The following is a 22,795-nucleotide window of genomic DNA, read 5'->3' as shown; positions in this document are numbered from 1 at the left end:
CAAGACAATGACCCAAAACACACTAGTAAACGGGCAAAGTCTTGGTTCCAAACCAACAAAATTAATGTTATGGAGTGGCCAGCCCAATCTCCAGACCTTAATCCAATTGAGAACTTGTGGGGTGATATCAAAAATGCTGTTTCTGAAGCAAAACCAAGAAATGTAAATGAATTGTGGAATGTTGTTAAAGAATCATGAAGTGGAATAACAGCTGAGAGGTGCCACAAGTTGGTTGACTCCATGCCACACAGATGTCAAGCAGTTTTAAAACAACTAAATATTAGTTTAGTGATTCACAGGATTGCTAAATCCCAGAAAAAAAAAATGTTTGTACAAAATAGTTTTGAGTTTGTACAGTCAAAGGTAGACACTGCTATTTTTTTGAACACACCCCTTTCAACTAATTTCCCAATTGCACAGCCTTAAGAGCGTGCATATCATGAATGCTGGGTCTTGTTTGTTTTCTGAGAATCTACTGAACCTACTGGTAACTTGTTTGCCACGTAGCAATAAAAAATATACTAAAAACCTTAATTATTCTGGTTAGTCACATTGTACTGCTATTATTTTGAACAATACTGTATATATATATGTTCTTGATTATACCGCCAGAATGAGAGTATAGTTCCTAGCCATATCTGCCTAGAAAATCGCAACTTTTAATTTTCCGTTGGTTTTAGTACACAATGTAACTACAGACGAGTCAAGTTTTAAATAGGAAAACTATTGAAACTCTTTGGTTATGTTTTAGCGCGATGCTAATGGTCTAATCAGATTCAATTAATTATGCTAAGCTATGCTAAAAACGTTACCGCCAGACCTGGAGTTCGGCTGAATGGGTTCCAAAACAGTAAAAATCAAATGTTTAACTCTAGGGAAGCAGGGAAATTTGCATATTTTCAAAAAAAGGTGGAGTGTCCCTTTAATCTTTTCCTTTCTCCTTGTTCTTGATGTGCCTTTAAATGATATTTGCTTCTAAGAAGCCAGTTTAAAAAAAATAAATTTGTATTTCCATTGTATTTTTAGCTCGACAACCCACAAGAGGCTTTTACAGGGCCGATTTAAAATCACATATGCAGGTGGGTTTATTACTTGCAGGTGGGTTTATTACTTAGCTCTGCTAAGGGGCAAATGGAGAGGCTCAATAGAGTTTATATAAGGATTCAGAGGAAGTGTTGGCATAGAAGATGGCTGTCTGAAATATCAGTAGCTACGAGTGCAACGTGTTATGCCAACCTGCAGCATTTTACCGCCAGCTGGCATAGTTACTGAAGCAGTAACTCTATAGAGAACACCGAGAAATTCCAGTGTGGTAACAAGTTCACTACCGTAATGGCCAGATGGTGGGAAAAGAATTGAATATATTAGCTCACCAAAAGACCAGGATTTCATTTGGTAGACCAACATTTACATTTTTCCAATGTACATGTATGTGCCCTGGGAATCGAACCCATGACATTTTGTACTACAAATAGAAAGAAAAGACACAGGAGCCAAATAAGTTAACTGATGGAATTAACTTCACACTGTGTAAATATTACACTAAATGGCCAAAATTAGTTGGACACCCCCTAGATGTTTGGAACGCTTTTTGGGGTTTAAAAAAGATTGGCGTACAAATAGATATTTATAACTACTGATTTGGCACTATGTAAACCTATTAGAAGTAGTTTTGCATAGTGTATGTGTGAAATGAGACCTCTCTTTTTATATCTCTCGTCATCTTTATCAATATCCAAGTGAATATGTCATTATCCCATATGAGCTGATCAGAAGGCAGTAGAGAAATGACCCACCTGCAGGCACAATTTTTCATTCCCTCCTTTCTGCCGATCATGATGCATACGTCCACGGCATAGAAAAAAGTCATCCCCATTCCCCTCCCTAAAACAGCATTAAGTGAATGAGATGTCTGTTGGCTTTCAGATAGAAATTGGCAGGGCTTCTGGCATATATTTCATCAGTGGGCCTGCCTCGCCTCCATCCCTGGGAATTAATGGCCGGGATTTTCATGAATTTGAAAGCAGCCTGGCTTGGCAACCACACACACAATAACCAGGTGATGTGTGAGCATGCTTTTTGGATATGTAGATGCTAGCGTGCATGGTGATGTGAGGTTCAAAGAGACTCGATGCTCATATGTGTGGATATGTCACAAAAATATTTGAGGCTTTGAAGAACTATAAATGTGTTACAGAAAATGTTTAGAAAATTACAGTTTTGGAAAAATTCATTAAATGTGTTGTCATTTATAGGCTTTATGTGGAATTTTCACTGTTCATTTATATAATGTCTGACATCCTATGAGAAGCAGGCAGTTATAAAAAATTAGGTTAATTAAATATAACGATTAATTTTTACAATAATTAACATAAATCAATTTCCAGACAGGTGAAAGTAGCCTACCACACGAGTCTCATGACCTACATTTTGCCTGTGTGTGTCTGAGTGGATACTGTGCAGAAATATTTAAATATTTATTAATATGAATTAATATTAATATTCTAATATATGTGTAAATATATACATTTTTGCCGATGTTTTCACTGAAATTATCCCGAAAAAATACATATTTCTCAAAGTAAAACAATGACGTGGTTTACAGCGTTCAGCGCGTTAGCCAATCAGAACACCTGAATGCAAATAACGGAAATACAGTACACGAGAAGATGTGTCTGGGAAGTAAACATGTTTGAAACCAGTAATTATTTTACAGTGTGAATGTGCTGAGCATAAACATCTGAGTTAAACTCCTGTTTAACGTTACCCAACACACAATTTGGGTTTTGGAAATCGAGTGTGAGCCGAGAAGAACGCCACGTGCCTGTAAGTGTTTTTGGTAGGCATTAAGTACTACTGTTTGAATGCTTAGCTTTTGAACGTTCATATTAGCATTACTTGTTCTCACTTTTAGTAAACATCTTTAAAATATCTCAATGAAACAGCTGAGGGAAAACGTATTAAAAAAACAGCTGATTAAGTGGTATCATTGTAGTTTGAAGCGGTATTACACCGCCATCTAGTGGTCACAAAAAATCTCTCTCTCTCTCTCTCTCTCTCTCTCTCTCTCTCTCTCTCTCTATGTGTGTGTGTGTTTGTCAGTTCCCCTCACTTCACTTCATTACCTCATGAATTGCTTTCTTCATTGAAACATAGCGTGAGGTGACTTGATGGCTTGTGACAGTGGATGGTGGCGTTCCAATTTGTGACACTTATAGCTCAATTTCATCAATTTTCATTATCATAATTGCTGACAGTCCAATATCTATTTGCTGTAAATACAACACACTGCCTTACTCCATCAGCCTTGCCCATCCATAGCACAGAAGGATGCAGTGTGCCTATCCTCATTTGCGCTCACATTTACATTTTTGTTTATTTTCTTGGCAGATGAGACTGTGCCAAAGCCTTTTAGTATTAGCTGGAAAGATATTACACTCAAGACATCATTAGGAGCACAGCAGATGTCTAACCACATGTTAAGTAAAACCCCATGCTGCGTCAATGAAAAAGCTAAAACCTGTCATTCACAATCAGGGCATGTATTCACAAAGCATTTTTTCTTACCACTAAGAGTTGCCTTAAATAGCAGTAAAAGTTCAGAGCTAAAAGTTTTACATCTGAAACCTGCTGAGAGCAACGTTGTACTAAGGAATGTAGAAATCTTAAGCCAAGAGAAGGGTTACCTTATTGTTACGGATGATAATGTAAACAATGATTGGCTGATAGGGAATGGGTCTCTAAGGGATTAATAGATTTAGGTCTATAAACCTTGTCTGGAAAACTGACCCTACTTGAAATGCTCTTAGAGCAAAAATTTAGGAGTCCTAAAATGAGGACTGACACTTCCATTATTTTTAAGGGGTTCTCCTAAATCAGCAAGTTAAGAGCTACTTTTACCTTAAGATGTTTTATGAATACGGGCCCAGATTTTTTTTGCTGTAAATCATTGTGAATCTTTATCATATAACAGTCTGGTTTGTTAATACTACTGAGACTTTAGTAGCTACTCTACTATCAATGCTGATCATTGATACTTGGCGGTACTCTTGAAAAAGTAATAAAAAAAAAAGTTTGCTTTATAATAGCTTGAGTCTGTAGGTGGCGGCACCGTTTAAAGACATCATGGAGTTTATACAAAATTCTTTCCCTGGCATCTCAGTCCAATTCCACATTAGACGATTTTAGACTCATAATTACAAAACATCCACACATTTTCATATTAAACTGCTCATTTAGCTGTTGTGGTACAGATTTGGGGTACCAGTATGTAACTCTGAGGTACTAATATGCACCCTTTAGGTACAAAGGTGTATTTATCGAATGACAATGTGTTATTCCAGTGATATTTTTTATTAAATTAATATTATCCAGCAAATTATTATTATAAGTGTTTGTTTAGTTCAGTAGTGTTGTAGTTATTGTGTAAAAAACTGAATTATAACAGTAAATTAAAAATCCTTTCAGACAGCATATCGGTTATCGGGCACATAAGCAGCCAAATATTTAGTATCGGTTAGAAAAAAATCAGTATCGGTCGATCACTAATAGTTTTTCTTTTTGGGTTAATTTAGCTCGTTGTACTGTACATGTATATTAAACAAGCAGCAAAAATATTTTTCCAGTATAGATAAGAAACAAATGAGGCTATTCCTTTAACACATGCAAGTCATTTCCACGTTTGACTAGCCCAGTCTTGTTTGTCTGCTAGGACGATTAGACCAAGGTGAAAATAATTCAGATGTTTCTTGGGTAAAATCTGTTGTTCAGCTCTAACAGAGATGTTTGAATTGCTATGTCATTTTGCAGAGGATTTCATTAAAACAGAATGGTATTTATAGGATATCTGTCTGAATAATTTATCTGAAAGTTGAAAAGGCTCGGGCTGAGCGCAAGGACCGCAAGCTTGTGAACAGCGGGCGCATAGATGAAGTTATTAGAGCAGAAGCTTTTTCAAAAAGGAAGCACAAAGCAATGGATTTTACAGTGGGAAAATTGAATCGCTAGAGATGCTTTTGTCTGTTTCATTTTATCCTCTCCTTAAACAAGACGCTTGTGCTTATTTTAGATTAGCTATGATTTGTCTCGTGCCCACCTATCAGACGACGTGGGTTGTTTTTGTTGAAGGCAGTGAGAATGTGAAAATGTGAGTTGTGTTTAGCTGTGAGAAAACTCAAGATGTGATGCTGAGGTATTGTGGGTGGTTTTAATTGGTTTCTAGAATGTTGCTTTGAGGTTGCAAAGGTGTTGCTAGGTGATTGCTAAACTCAAAAAATTATACATTTTTTATTTTTATTTTATTTATTCATTTAGCGGACACTTTTATCCAAAGCGACTTACAATTGCTCTATTTATGTCAGAGGTCGCACGCCTCTGGAGCAACTGGGGGTTAAAGGTGCTCTAAGCGAATTCATGCATTTTAGACCATAAAACATTTTTTGTTACATACAACAAACATCTCCTCACTATCTGCTTGCTGCCTGTCCGCTAATCAAACTGTAAAAAACGCGATCTCTGTAGACAGCCCAGGCTCCACAAACTGCAATAAAAACAAAGTGGCCAAACCTACCATCAGAAACCATAACAAAGTGTTCCAGCCAATAAACGCCAAGAAGGATTTGGGGTGGGGGTTGGGCGCGTTCATGAAAGCACGGAAGGGAGAGGGAGGGGGAGGAGTTAGCTACGCTCTGTTTGTTTGAAAACAGTTCAAACATCAACAAAAAGTGACGTCACACAGATTCACTTAGAGCGCCTTTAAGTGTCTTGCTCAGGGAATCAATGGTGTGCCACAGTGGATTCGAACCTAGAACTCTCACACCAAAGGCGTGTGTCTTATCCACTGCTAAAATTTAGTAAGCAATTTCCATATTACATATCTTTTGGTACACATATGCGACAATTTACGTCAAAACAAGCTTACGTACCTTACAGAAGATACGTACAGTATGGAAATTGCGGAAACAGGTTTTCTCAATTTTTTACGCCACAGGTTTCCTCAATATTTTTAAGTAAAGTCAACTAATAATTTTTACAGTGCACTGTAATTTGTAGATTTCTGGGGTGGGCTCGTGATCATTTTCATTTTCATTATCAATATGTGCGTTTCCTGAATTTGAACCCACGGTCATTTGCGCTGCTAATGCAATGCTCTACCATTGAGCTATACAGAAGGACTTGCAGAACACCACCCTAAAAAACACTGTGTTATCTTCAACCCAGCGTTGGGTCCAAGCTTGAAGAATCCAACCAGTTGGATTGTAATTTATAAATTTAACCTATGTGTGGGGTTGTTTCAACCAAAAATAACCCATTGTTGGGTCAAATATAAGCATTTTTCTGGGTTGCTTTAACCCAACAGCTGGGTTTGTCCTCTTTTGACCCAATGCTGGGTTAAAAATAACCAAGCATTTTTAGGTCTATGAGATTTTGGCTTGTTTTGTCGTTTAATAGCAACTTTACCAATATGTCTGGATATTATTTAAAGGAAACATATTTTTACAAGATGTTATATAAGTCTCGGGTGTGTCTAGAATGTGTTTGTAAAGTTTTAGCTCATTATACCTCATCATGCCCCTATTTGGGTGTAAGCAAAAAAGCGTGTGTGTACCTTTAAATGCAAATGAACTACTTCTTTTCACTCCCAACCAACAGACGGTGAGCACTTTGGAGTAGAAATAGATCAGATTCCTGTGAATACAGTCTAAGATAATAGTATATTAACTCTTTCCCCGCCAGCGTTTTAAAAAAAAGTTGCATACAGCTGTTTGCCCTAGGGGATACTTTCGGGTTTTAAAAGTTGAGGAAGATAATAGCTGTATATAATAGATAATAGTGTAAAGCCTAAAATACTCGTCATTGGCAGGGAAGCGTTTTTTCTTAATTGACGAGTTAACCTGCCATTGGTGGGAAAAGAGTTAAGCTGCATTAGAGCTACAATGTGCTAGCAAACACATTTAAAAAAAGCTTTGGGGTAAAATTAACCAGTCAGTCAGTGGTCGTGGGCAGGGCTTTATCAGTGTGACATCACATTAACAAGATTAAGAAGATCTAAACAGCATTTCTAATGACACTGCTTTGGTTTAAAAAAGAAGGCGAGTGGATTTTTTTTCATTGTAGGGTTGTTGTGTTCACACACTGCCAACACACATTTATTACCTAGAAGTGAAAACAGTTTTTTTTCAGCTCCCCTAGAGTTAAACACTTGAGTCTTGCCGTTTAGGAATCCATTCAGCCGATCTCCGGGTCTGGCGTTAGCACTTTTAGCATAGCTTAGCATAATCCATTAAATCTCTCCACTATACTCTCATTCTGGTGTATTAATCAAGGACTTTGCTGCTGTAACATGGCTGCAGGAGGCACAATGATATATTACGCAGTGCCCGAAAATAGTCCCCTGCTATTGAAAGTTACTAAGGGGAGTATTTTCGGCTGATTAGTACGCCAGAATGAGAGTATAGTTCCTAGCCATATCTGCCTAGAAAATCACAACTTTAAATTTTTGTTGGTCTTAGTACACGATGTAACTACAGAAGAGTCAAGTTTTAAATAGGAAACATATCAAAACTCTTTGGCCATTTTTGAGTGCGATGCTAATGGTCTAATCAGATTCAATGAATTGTGCTAAGCTATGCTAAAAGTGGTTGCGCGAAACCCGGAGATCGGCTGAATGGATTCCAAAACGGTAAAAATCAAATGTTTAACTCTAGGGGAGCTGAAAAATGAGAATATTTAAAAAAAAAAAGTGGAGTGTCCCTTTAAACTTATTATATTCACATGGTGCAGATTGTATCAGGCTGGTAGAAAACTGTAGGTCTGAACTGCAGTTTACTGCGATAAGCACATCGCAAATTGAAATATCATCAAATGTCACATAAATATTCAGCCGGCTCCTCTGCTGTGCTATACGCCTAAGCTGGACAACAACAGCTGTGCTCTTACAACTTCATTTGAATCCAACCACATCACCATAATTATGTAAATATGGTAATTGGGCATCTGTTGCCTGGAGTCATCTCTGGCCGTGATGGCTTTTCATTGCTTTTGGGTCTGCAATCTCCCTGATGAACTCAACATATGGCTTTGAGATGACAAAGTTATCTACAGAAATGATTGGGCTTCATAAATGATCATGATTCAGATATGAAGGTGTTGCTTGAAGATTTAGGATCCAACAAGTTTACGGTTGCACTCTCAGAATCAAAGGTACAAGAAGGTACAAAAGTTGTCATTGAGTCGGTACCTTTTTAAAAGTACACTTTTGACCTAAAAGGTGCATATTGGTAGGTACACATTGGTACTTCAGAGGTACATCCAAACCAAAATGGTACATATTAGAACCTTTTTAAAAGATACCGTCCCAACGACAACTTTTGTACCTTTTTTCTAAAGTGTTTACAGCAGTGGGTGACGTTTTCTTTTTCCTTTGTATATGGACTTTCAATCTCGCTGTACACAGGACGAAAAATATATCTACTGAAATTATAAACATAGACTTATTTTTTGCTATTTTAGGAAAAAACTGAAGGGTGCGCAATAGTGTCGCAACTCCTATTTTGAATTTTGTGCAACCTCTCTGCGATGTAAGAGGAGGTAGAAAGGTTTATATTCCCTCTGGCTCTTTGTGATAAATCTTTAAATCCCTTTAAAGCCAGTGAGACTCCCATCAAACCCTTTGAAAACCTTCTCATTTCTCTCTTATGGGAGAACCATCAGCCTTTAGGCAAACTGTCTGTCTGATCTCCTATCTGTAAGCTTAGCCGTGGCACATAAAGTCAGCGAAAACCACCATGTTTTTATACATATTTGAAATAAAAAGAAAAACTCACAAGTGAAATCTCTTTAATATATCAGTTGTTTCTCCTAGACAGCAATGATGTGACACTTAAAGGGATTTTAGTAAATGTCCTTGCTCTTCCAAGTTTTATAACGGTAGAAAACAGGGATCAGGGAACAAAAAAAGTCTATCCATCCTTCACAGAAGTAATCCACACGGCTCCATGGGGTTAATAAAGGTCTTCTGCAGGTAATCAATGTGATTTTGTAAGAAAAAATCCATATTTTAAACTTACTAAACTACAATACCTAGCTTCCAGTAATGATGGTATCTTGGACTGAATCATTCGATTCACTAGAGTCATATGGCAACGAATTATTATCACTACGCTAAAACTCTCATGAGTCATGTGAGTATAAGATGCCGTCGTTACAGAAAGCTAGCTATTATTGTTTTTAAAGTTTGAAATATGCATATTTTTCTTATAAAATTGCATTGATTACCCACAGAAGACTTTTAGTAACCCATTGGAGCTATGTGGATTACTTTTGTGAAGGATGAATGCACTTTTTTGGGGTTTGATCTCTTTTCTCTTATTATAAAGCTAGGATGCGCAAGGACATTTACTAAAATAACTCCAAATGTATTTGTCTAAAGATAATGGACATGAGTAAATCACGAGGTAATTTTGATTTTTGGCTGGATTATCCCTTTAAGAAACTGACCATGTGTCACTTCTTGATCTCAGCAATGCCTCCAGATGTGCTCAGCTTATCAAGATACCAAACTTTGCAGGACCAAATGATCTTATCTTTGCTGTCCACTTTCATTTTAAAGCAACAAATAATGAATTATGTCTATTTACAATTTCTCCAAAGAATTCATGAGAGACATCTTAGACAAAGTTGGATTTTGCTGGACTGTCAAAGAGACAACAATTAATCATGTAAACATTTATATATGAATTTTTCTCTGGAGACTTCAGTGAAATTTCCATTTGCTCTCTGTTGTCTAATCTAAGAGAAATATTTAACATCTTATCAGATTTTTTTTTCTTATATGTGCACTTGTATCTACTCGACACCTGTGAGCTTTCAAATGAAGAAACACTACAGCGAAAACATCATTAGCATCTGTTAAATAAAATATAATAGCATCAGCTTTCTATCACATGGGACTCATGTGGCTACATTATCACATATCTTCAACAAGCCAGTCAAAGCAAAACATCATAACAAATAATATTCACATTCCCCAACCGTACTGTTATTCAAACGCATCTGATGCTTTCTGTTTTCTACCAAGAGTGTTTGCCACATCTGTGCAACATCACACGACAACAGCTCGACTTGAGAGCGTGCTGTCTGTACTGTTAGTTTTTGCTTATGCTGTTCAAACACCCCTTAGATCGTGATGGTGCACATTTGAATTCTAATGAAGAGAAACACTGAACATCTGTTAGTGAAATGCCTGTAAACATTGTCTAATGCCTTCGAAAAAATATATTAACAGACTGAGAAGACACAGGTAGTGCATTTAGGCTGAGCGTAATGCGGTGGTTGTATAGACAGATAGACAATAGATATCTTGATGAGAATGGTGCTGAATATTTACTTGAGTAAAGAGCCCTGCTAAAATATTTATGTGTATTTTGTGGTAAGGGAAGAGTAGGGAGTAACAGTGAAAGCTCTGCTCAATTTGCTTGCCTTGGGAAACGCCATTTAGCAAAACACACTGGAGCAATATGACTAACATTAATGCAACTGTGTTATTGAAAACATGCTCTTGTTAGCTTTGGATATTTGTAAAGGTACGTTGCACAGTCAGAAATGTTTTTCAAAAAGAGCAGCTTGGACCAAGGGGCAACTCATCTGTTTAAATTATATTAAGCATTAAAGTTCTGCATAATTAAGGGCATGGCCACTTGAGTGACGTGTGAAGGTTTTCAGCAACCAGGCAGCTCAGCTCTACCCACGTCCCTACCCACGTCCCGCCTCTTTACCCATTTTTCGGTTTTCCACAAGTGATGGGGGGTGACGCGCTGCCAAGATGGTGACGGCAGGCTCCGCCACCTATTGGCTTAAAAAGTGCTCTTCACAAACCTATGGGTGATGTCACTGACACTACGTCTATATTTTTTTAAAGTTTATGCTTTAGACCTCAAGAGATTTCTGAAGTACCTCAGAAGTAAATTTTGGTACCAAATACATATCTGTACCTAATGGTACATATTAGGACCTTTTTAAAGTGCCCAGTGACAGCTGGGGTTTGACAATTTTTTCTGACAGTGTACATCGTTTAAGCAATCTCATTGTTTATGCAAATGTATATTCCCATTCTTTTGTGAAACAAAATAGAAGTTGAGCAGAATGCAGAAAGCACAATGTCACCGAAAGCTGATAATCTCCAGAAAATACTTTATTAGAATTCACATTTTGCCCAACAATTCTTTTGTGATTTATTAAGTAATACAGGTTTGGAACAACTTGAACTTTGCTGTATTTATTGGCATTGCCTGTACAAAGATATAAAGTAAGTTATAAAACCATGCAACATCAAAGTCTGCTTAAACTCTCTAGTTGAAGCATTCATGGCAAGGTAGAGATAAATGCTTTGGGCACCATTAACAGCAAACATTGGCTTGATACCAGCTCCTTTATTTAAAAATGGTAGAGACCATTTCAACTTTAAAAAAAAGTCGAGAGCAAAACTGAGTTAAGCTCTCCCTCTTCTGACATTTCATGTGAGTCTAAAAAAGGGATTTCATATGGTTTATCTAAGGAATAATTGACAACGGGCCATTGAATTATTTAAAAATAATGCACACCCAAGGTGGTAAGGCAGCATGACGCGAAGCGGATTGTGCATTATTTTCAAATTATTTAAAGGACCGGAGTCAATATTCCGTTTATACCACAGTTACCACAGACATTGCTAAGACATTGTTCTGGTGGTTATTTTAATGCTAAAAATCACACCAAACGTGGTAGAGGTGGCAAACACGCGCTATTCGCACGTAGTTGGACGCTTAAACATTTGGAGTTTACTTGCTTCATTCGCGCATAAAATTCAGGTCATTCACGCAGAAATTTGCGTCATGGGAGGGGCTTCTGTGACTCCGCTCGCTTCCTGTAAGCATGTCACTACTAGAGCAAGCTCCTGATTGGTTAACGCGGCACGATTTTCCGCCAAAGTCTAAATTAGACGCGCAAATGAGGCGGATTTGCGTCTACTGCGCCGCCCTAAACGCCTCATTCACGCCACGAGACCCCCAGACACGCATAAACGTTTACATTGATGTAACATTAAAATCACTCACGCTTGACGCCTCTACTGGGGCTGGTGTGAATGCAGCATAAAATATTTGACAGGTCAGGTGTGCATTTATCGAAAAAATAAGTCATACCTGTTGAACATTTCTCAGTCAATAAGAATAAAGCATTCAACAGTCCTGTGGTATACAATTGTGATTGTATTTAAATTGAAAATCATATTCATATTGATACAAAAAAAGATTAAAATACACAATTTGAATTTTTCTAATCATTTTATTGTTATTTACATTATAAAGTTTTTTTTAGTATCAATAACATCTTTCTATGATTCTTTAGACTTCTGTATACTTTAGGACTAAAAAATAGTTGTTGTACACAAGCATTCTGTCCCCTCGGGCTGTCATCTAGCCATCTATTTTTACCGGATCGCAATTTAGGTAAACAGTGTGTACACACTGTTTCTGTGGGCTTTGGGTGCATGGTCAGTGAATTTGACTTCAGGCCTGGCATGTGTACGCGAGTGCATGTTTGCTGCTATATTTAAGGAACGTGTCCATTAGGAACACTGTTCCCTTTCTTTAAATATGTCCTGTTCTGTCCTGACATTACAAAACAGGAAATCCTGCTGCACTTCATAAAGCATATAATAATTCATTTAATAATAGCTGCACATTTTGATTTCCTTTCATTTCTCTTGCACTCTTTTTTTAACTAACTGTTAATTTACTAAGTCTCTCTCACCAAGTCTTTCTTTCTCCGTCTCAGCTTTATTTAACAACATTAATAACTGAGCGTCCTTGGGAGGTTAATTAAAGGGAACTTCTGCTAGCATCCATATTTCAACAGATGCATGTGTAATTATCTTTTCAATTAGTGCCCTATTACAAATCATCCGCTGTCACCTTGTGTTTAAAGACTTCTTTGTGCCTAGAGTATCGTCTTAATTAAGTGTCAGATATAACAAGCAGATGAGATAAATGTGTTTACTTCGTATACACTCTTTGAGACCGACTGCTGCTTAGGTCACATATGGGGGTTTGTTTAGGTAATTGGATGGTCTATTGGTACTGTACACCACCGAGAATTTATATTGCTGTGACATAATTTACTTGCTTCCATCGTAGGTCAGTCAATCTTAAAAAATAAAGTGGCGTTTTCCAGTGGCCGGTGACTTATTTTTTCGAGGGCGCTCGATGCGAAGTTTTTCACAACATGTTTGTAGCCCGTCATGTGTGTGGTTCGTAATTTCAAAATATGTGTTCTGCGCGTCGAGTGATCCTATGTGCATCACGTAGGGCCCTATAAAATCCGTTTTATTTTTTCACAAATTCCGTTTTATTTTTTCCCAAATTCCGTTTTCTCCGTTTTAATTTTTGCTAATTCCGTTTTATCCGTTTTAATTTTTGGCAATTTTTTTACCCTTTACTGTTATTTGAGTCATAAAAAGAGTGTGCCTTTAATGTTAATGATTAAAATGTAAATGATTTGGGGGAAAAAACAGGATAACACCATTACTTAATGACTGTAAAACAGTGGTTCTCAAACTGGGGGCTGGGGCCCCCAGGGGGGCCGCAAGATGGTGCCAGTGGGGCCCCAGTTTTATGACATTTTATAAAATAAATTAATTTATCATGAATTCTGTGCAATTTAACCTAAAAAAAATAAGACTACTAATCAACAGCACTACTTCGTATCATTTAATATGTTTTGTTTAATTAAAAGTTTCTTGTCATAAATTTTCTTTGGGGGGGCCGCGAAGGAATGCGCCATACACAAGGGTGGCCGCACGCTGAAAAAGTTTGAGAACCCCTGCTGTAAAACATGCATTTACACACGCACACACACACACACACACACACACACACACACGCGTGCACACACACAACTCAGTTCAATGCATTATTTAGTGTTGTTGCAGAAGGCTACAACAAGGTGTCAAAGCAGTGGTGCCTTCAGAAGTGCCTTAAACACATCAATCCAGCGGAACGCGATCCATATTTTATACACAATCGCTTGAAATGCATATAACTTTACAAACATACAAAGGATAGTGATCTGACTTAGGACAGCATGAGCGCGCCACGATGCAGATGATTATATCTTAAATGCGAGGGATAGTTAGTTTGCCTAAGCTCGCTTGAAATGCATAAAACTGAACAAATACATGAGGATTTGTGTTCGGACTTTGGACAGATGCGAGAGCACGTGCACGTGAGAGAGGTACAGTGAGACAGACGTGGATGAGAGAGTGCATGTATCTTTGCGCTCACAGTGAACAGAATGTTGACAAAACTTACTAAATAACAGTTCTCCAGTCACATAAAAGTCATGTGGGAACTGCTCGGAACTAAGTGCCTAGCGTCGAATTTCTTAATTGTTTCGCTGACGAAAGCAGAGTCGTGGAGAGCCGCTTCGCCATGGTTTCAGTGTTTTGGAGGGGGTCTGAAACGACGGGAGGGGGTGTGTCGCCCAGATTTACTTCCCCGGTCTGCATTTCCCCCAGACATACCTTCGTCTCCCACACAAAAACAGAATTTTATTCAAAATATGTAAAATTCCGCGAAATTTTGCGTTAACACTAGAATCCGTGTTAATTTTCCAATTCCGCGATTCCGTCCGCGATTCCGTGATCGCGGAAATTATAGGGCCCTCATCACGTGTCTTGTAAAAATAAGTGCCTGCTGCAGACGCGTAAAGGGTTTATGATTAAAGAGTGCTGCGTTTGCCAGATACTCGCATAATTTCATGCATAATCAGAGTTTAACGTTAAGGGAGTATCTTGTGTGTATTTTGTGAACGTGAGCGTCTCTTTTATCATAAACGGTTTTGACGCGTGTGCAGCAGGCACTTATTTTTGACAAAACACGTGATGCACATGGTTCACATGACGCAACAAACACATATTTTGAAAACACAAGCAACAACGTGAACTCCGAACACATATTTTGAATTTGCGCCCCTTGGATGAGCAGTCACGAGCCGCCACTGGCGTTTTCCGGGACAGTGCTTATCCTAGTCCCAGACTAAAATGCATGTTTGATGTTAAAAGCATCTTGCACTGACATATCTTACAATACATCAATGCCATTGTTTTGTCTCAAAATGCACATAAGTAATGTTTTTTTGTAAGGTATGTTTGTAAAATCTACTTATATGTCCTAAAATAACTAAGGCCTGCTTGTGGATTTATCTAAACCCTGTCTGGGAAATCGCCCTAAAGAGTTTACAGCTATATGCCATAGAGGAACCTTTTTTGAAAAAATGAAAATGTTTGACATATTTCAAGAATATAAAGATATTTAAATCGAATCAAATTGCGTATAGGTAATTAGGTCTTGTAAGAATTTAATGTTAAATGTTTTAAATCTCTGACATTCAGTTGCATATATTTGGTATTTTGGTAAATCTACCCATAGTTTGCAACATTGTTGACATGGTTTGTAAGATTACAGGTATATCTAAAAGATAAATACAATGTCTAATTCTCTGTTTACTCTCAATTTAATGCCATTGCTGTTTAGAAGAAACAACTGAGATATTAAAGAGCTCTCATGTGTGATTTTTCTCTTCTGTGGGATGCCAGAAATCCTTTAAGAACCATTTATAGAGACAATTTAGGAGTAAAGGACAGATTAGAGATATTTCTCCAAGTGTCTGCAAATGCCAGCTGACTCAAAGGGAAAAGGCAACATTGACAAATGAGATGATACCCAATTTGGTGACATTGACTAAGAACCGGGGAAGTAAGGTTATCAGCCACCGAACAGGGAAGTTATCACAGGTAATAAAGCAAAAGCCTCTGGCAGGCGAAATAGACAAAGGGACAAAGATGAGAAACTACATCTCTCTTTTCTAGGAGGCTGTGTAGACGTGTGCTTCTGCCAGTATTTGTAAAGGAGCTCAGGAATGAGGGTGAGGTACCACTTTTATGTTACCTGAGGGGTTCAGGCATATAGGGAATAGATTCTGTTATGGTCCATTGCCTGGCTCAAGCAGACATCCATCATTGGTGCTCTAAAATGACCTATGATACAGAGCGAAGCAAAGGGGGAATAAGACACCCACAGGATACCCTGTTAATGTAGGTCACGCAGTGTGGGTAACAATCCAGGCTGTAAATCCCCAACATCTGTCATATCTTCTTGTCTATATGGAAATAATCATTTCAATCTTAGATGTTGAAACAATGTTGGTTTTGTTTGTTAATTCTGACATTGAAAGCCAACATTAATATTGACATGACACAATTTCATCTGCAGTTATATCAATAGTATTGATTTTTTACTTAAATGGGACATTTCACAAGACTTTTTTTAAGATGTAAAATAAATCTTTGGTGTCCCAAGAGTACGTATGTAGGTCAAAATATCATATAGATAATTTATTATAGCATGCTAAAATTGCCACTTTGTAGGTGTGAGCAAAAATGTGCCGTTTTTGGGTGTGTCCTTTTAAATGCAAATGAGCTGATCTCTGCACTTGATGGTAGTGCCGTGGTTGGATAGTGCAGTTTAAGGGGCGGTATTCTTATGCTTTGTTCACACCGCCCGCGGTAAAGGCGTCAAGTGCGAGTGATTTCAGTGTTAAGTCAAGACGCTTTGACGCACATCTGGAGGTCTCGCGGTACGAATGAGCCGTTTAACGCGCCACAGTAGACGCGATTCCCGCCTCATTCGCACGGGTAACGCACGAGTTGAAAAATGTGAACTTTGTCGGAAAAACGCGTCGCGTTAACCAATCAGGAGATTGCTCTACACAGCAAAATCAGCAGTGTTAAATCAACACTGCTGGTGTTTATATGAGTAACACCAGACCTGGTGGTCCCCATACATACAACAGCAGTGTTGATTTAACACATGCGGCTTTTATATGCGAATGAAGCGAGTAAACTCAAAATGTTCAAGCGGCAAACTAGACGCGGTAGACGCGAATTTGACACCTCAAGCGCGGCGGAGTGAATCCACGGTTAAAATAAGATCACCTTCTGACATCACAAGGGGAGCCAAATTTCAATTACCTTTTTATTCCAGTTTTTCTTTTGTTCGGCTTCTCCAGAACATTTTTTCACATGCTTGCAGAGAGTGGTTTACCAAAATTAAGTTACTGGGTTGATCTTTTTCACATTTTCTAGGTTGATAGAAGCACTGGGGACCCAATTATAGCACTTAAACATGGAAAAAGTCTGATTTTCATGATATGTCCAACACTATCTCATGGCAATTCGTAAGTATTTTATGAGGTGGCTAATTCGTATTTATTTGTACGACCACCTTCGTACATTTTTAACGATTTGCCTTGACCCCTGTGACGTTGGGGTTATGGGTGGTTTTTCGTTATTGTTTTTTTAATGATAAACGTACGTTTTTGCATGATTAACTTTGTACTTATTCATACGATTTGCCAACTTGTAAAATATACAAACTTTTGTGAAGGTTTACACCACACTATGCACGCACAAACACACACATTAAGCACAATTTAGAATTTAGTTCAATTAGATTACATTTTTTATGTACTAAAATAGCGTTCTCACATGACAATTTGATGTCCTCGACTTTCTGTTACATATATGGAAATTTTTTATTGCAAAATGTAAACAGTAAAAAAACTAGAAAGGATGCATTTCCATATTTTTTTCTAAACTACCTCAGTTTCTGGCTTGAAAGCCTTCGCCTTGTCATGAAAAGCAACAATTTATTTCAGCCTGATCTCATAGGAATTCGTATTTTTTTTACAAGTTGGCTAATTTGTATGAATTCATACGAAGTGAATCATACAAAGACTTACGATTATCATAACAAAATAAAGAAACCCCACCCCTAACTAGGGTGGCCATTCGTGCCAGTTCCGCCGGACACGTCCCGAACATGTTTTCGGGTTCGTTCTCCGGAAGTCGCGTTGCTCGACCGCATACGTCATCAAGGTTCTCACATTTCAGTTAAAATACATTCGAAAATTAAGATTTATTTCTATTAAGATATACAATCATTGTTGTTTCATTCTTACCTTGCAATCTAACTGTTGCTTTTCTGAAATTAAACCCAAAATATTAAACCTTGATGACGTATGCGGTCGACCAACGCGACTTCCGGAGAACAAACCCGAAAACATGTTCGGGACGTGTCCGGCGGAACTGGCACGAATGGCCACCCTACCCCTAACCCAATATTACTGTAACGAAAGCAAAAGTGTATGAGTATGGTCATATTAATTAATACCAATTACCTACAAATTAGCAAAATACGTACAAATTGCCATGAGATTTATGTTGTATTCCAACAAATCTCATCTCATGTTGTACTGAATTAACCTCTCGCCTCTCTCTCTCTCTCTCTCTCTCTCTCTCTCTCTCTCTCTCTTTGTCTCTTTTATCTTCTCTGTCTTCTTGGTCTCTCTCTCTTTCTTTCTGTCAAGAGCAGGACAGAGAGAAAGAGAGAAGAAGAGAGAATTGCTCTTCAGACCCTGAATCATAAAGCAAAGGAAGTGCAGTTTTTCCTTCCAGGAAAATAATGAGTAAATATCAGATACTTTCTGCCTGACTAGTGCTTAGTTTGCTAGATTAGAGAGAATAGCAGATGGCTTCCCCAAAGACTGAGAGCATTTATTATTCTTTCACATTACAACATCCTAAAAAGTGATTTAAATGCTTTTACATTGAAGAATGATCCTTAAAGGTTAAATTCACAGAGAAAGCATACAATAGGCAGTCAACTATAATAATTTTTGTATGTAAAGTATAAACCCTGTGGTGCTCTTAATACATTGCTTTGTTTGTCTGAGCATCCAACATGGCAATATCGTGATTCAGCCAATGGCCTTATTTTTGGGTGGAGGAGAATTGAAGAAACTTTTGAAAGCTTTTAGAAAACATCTTTTCTTCAGTAATGATTTTGATTATGATTTGTTGTGCCAGTTAAATTTCAAATTCTTTCTTGATTGATGTTTTCATGTTTAGATGTTTTTTTTTAATCAGATAACGGCATACGCATTCCCCACATACTGTACTGTACGTGTTAACCACTTCTCAGATTTGGAGAAATTGCTCAAATTTACAGCTTCAGAATCAGCACAGTCAAGTATGTAAGATGACCGTGATCACAAAATTATTTTATAAACATACTAGAATTGTTTGTTGGGCAAGTTTTTTCGTTATGATAGTAAACATGTTAAAGGGCGGGTTGCAGGTTAACCACCACTGTCGATTAATGGGTACATAAATCACTCAAGATATGTATATCATTTTTAAAATGTCTCAAAAATGGTCTTAAAGACTACTTTTTTTACGTTTTTGGTATTAACGTTTTTTTTTTTTTTTTACGAAATTCGGCGATGACGTCACGTTGGAGCCAGAGCCATAGAGATAGATGAGACATTTATTGCCGTTAACCTTAACTTCATAAACACTGGTTTTGATTTATTACCCAAGATTCTGTAGGATGTGTTTAGTGTGAAGGTGTAGCAGATGTAATTATTACTGACTCTTCTCTGACTCAGGCTGTCACATGATCACTACCATGTGATGGCCGCGGGTCCCGTTAGCCCTTCTTGTCAGTCCGTGTTACCATCATGCCAACACGCTCTGGGTCCATGACAGCCGTGTATGTATAAATACAGGTTTTACAGCCAGGGTTAAACATGCGGTTAAAGCAACAGTTCACCCCATATTAACATTTTGTTATTATCTGCTCACCCTTGGCTCTTACCAAACTCAACTTTATTTCTTGCCGTGTATTTTATTTTATCAATTTGAAAAGATTCATAAAAATGATCCATTCTATTCCACATCATCTGAATTCATGTGATAGCCTCTGTAAGATCTTTTCTGCTAATCTTTTCCTCCAGGCATGTGTACTACTGTGAACAGAGTGATTAGCACTGTTGCCTCATAGCAAGAAAGGGTTTGAGCCCCGGCTAGGTCAGGTGGCCTTTCAGTGTGGAGTTTGTATGCTCTCCATGTGTCAGCGTGGGTTTACTTCAGGTACTCCAGTTTCCTCACACAGGCCAAAAACATTGTTAAGTGAATTAAAGATGCTTAAATTGCCCCTCCCCCAAAGTGTGTATGGATCAACTTGTATGGAAGTTCTCGCTATGTATATAGCAATAGATGATGGAATGGTGTTAAGAATTAAAAAACTACTCGTACACACTGCACAAATTTGGGAGTGATTTACAAAACCTCCATCTTGGCGTTGTGTGTTGTATGCATTTGTGAGGCTGCTCCACAGAGCGTTGTCTTGCAGTGTTGCCAGGTCCTCGTATTCTTTGTACTTACATACAGTGGCCAGTGATCACAACATGTATGTACATGTCTGTGGCTCGTCATTTCGTCATTTGTCGCTTCAAAGGGGTTTATGATAAAAGAGACGTTTGCATTTGTCAGATACTCATTTAATCTCATGTGTAATCAAAGTTTATACTGTTAAGTAAGTGTCTTGCGAGTATTTTGTGAATGTGAGCATCTCTTTTATCATAAATAATTTCGACTCATGCGCAGCAGGCATGTATTTTGGCAAGACACAATGCACATGGTTTACATGACGCAACAAACACATATTTTGAAATGACAAGCAACACACATAACACTCCGAACACATATTTTGAATTCGTGCCCCTTGAAAGAGAAGTTACGAGCCGTTGTGACGCTTAACCATTTATGGCGATCAAGTTTTTGGTGTTATTAAAGTGTGAAGTTGCCGTTCAGAATTTATTTATCTTTGAGGTAAAGGATTTTTCTTTTTTGATGTTTTTTTTCGTGCGACATCTGGCCACACTAGTAAGCAAACACTTGTGGGTGATTCTCACGAAATCCAGATTTAGAAGGTGTCCAGCATCAGAATTTTTAAAAAGCCCTTGAAGCCAAAAAATTTTATGCACATATAAAATTAAGATCTGAACTTACTATAACATTATTTTTAAAGGATTTTAAAAATATTTCCTATAGAATTATTTAAATTTTTTAGATTATCATTATCAAAAATTATCATTACCGCAACATGATAATACATTTAATATATGCATTTACAAACTCATGTTTCGGTAATGAGAACTAAAAAGTTGTCTAGGTACTTTGACAAACAAACTTTTAACTTTTATCTGGAGAGAAAAAATAAGAACTGCTTACCTGGCTGGTAGCCATCTTGAGTGTCACAGTCAATTATGTCCCTTCCAACAATTTTTTTTAAATGTTAGTTCCTTAAGGGCTTAAACAATGAAAATTGGTCTTGGACACATTTATATTCCTTATTATTGTCTCTACATTTACCAATGATCACCAAATACCATATGTTTCTTTACTGTAAATGTTTAAACAGTAGTATAACATGCACTGAAGCTTTTTATTTTTTAGATTTTTTAATTATAAATATTTCCATGTCAAAGAACCCAAATCCAGTCATTGACACGTTGCGGTAATGAAAATTTTTCATTTAAATGTGGAAAAAACAACAAAATTGGTTTGTATGATGTCATTTGAAATCATGTGCAAAATAGAACATAAAGAGATGTTTGTAACTGTATGCTTCTTATTCATGACACCTCATAAGTCTAATTTCGTGAGAATCATCCTTGTGCCTCTGTAATTTTCTGCACTGTGCATACAGAAGACTTTTCCCCCCTTCTAGGCATTTATTTCTTCAAAATATGCACATTTAAATACTTAATCAACAACAAGTTGTTCAGTTCAGTTATGCACAGTACACACTATGCAGAGTTTCTGTAAATGCAGTTGTCAATACCTGCATTTTGCAGGAGTTAATTCGGTTGTAAAATGTGGTTGTCAGTCCCGTAAATGACTGAACTGTGTTTACAGGATTAAACATTAAAAGGTCAATGACAACCAAATTCATATGCAATGTTTACTAGGCCAAAGTGATGTCTCTGTAGACAAGACAGGCGGTTCAAACTCAGGTCATGAATTGTTCTCTGCAAGGAGCTGAATGTCAGAATACTGTAAGTTGCAATCATCTCTGTCATATATGATGTTTGTTTGTGAGCAGGTCTCTGTCCCCTGAAGTGTTTAGGTTTCTAAAAGAACAAAATCAATTCTGTTATGCTTCATTGCTTCCGCCAGGTCTCACTCAGCCTGTCCCCTGATGCACTATATGATGCACATTAAATGATGTAGCTATGGGAAATGTTTCGTGTTTGCCAAGGCAATTACTGTTAGTATTACTGTTTCTAGCTTACAGGCTTTATGCAAATTTAAACCTACAACTTTTCTGGTACCAGCTATAATCTTTATGCCACAGCTCCACATAGACAAAAGAAACATTTTCTTCTTGGGCAATTTTAAGTGAAAACACAGAATGCATGTATTAATATTACTTAGTTTTTGTGCTTCTTTTAGCGCTTTGTGTCTCTTTGTTATAACTTGCAATTCAGATGGAGTCAAGGTCTTTCTGTTTATCAAAATTGATGGATTTCTGACCTTGTGGGGGGAATGGGAAGACACAAGCATCGCATTGAATGCATTGGCAGCAAAAGGATGAGCATGAAATAGCTCAAGGACAAATATTTTTCTGTTTGACAGGCATGCGGTTTGTTTAAAGGATTTCTTTTACTGCGAAAGCCCGTCATAAGTCAACCTGACGCGAGTAGCGTTGTTGAAGCATTGGGTACTGCACGTATTACCTTACTTTCATGTGCTTATAACATGGCCCTGCCCTCCAGAAGCAACCTGATCTCACAAATTTCCGTGGTATAGTCACCGAATATTTTGCAAATTTTTCCGTGGCATTGTCACGGATCT

This window comes from Misgurnus anguillicaudatus, chromosome 8 (genome assembly GCF_027580225.2).
Source record: "Misgurnus anguillicaudatus chromosome 8, ASM2758022v2, whole genome shotgun sequence".
NCBI lineage: Eukaryota > Metazoa > Chordata > Actinopteri > Cypriniformes > Cobitidae > Misgurnus > Misgurnus anguillicaudatus.
Note: the sequence above shows the minus strand (reverse complement) of the source record.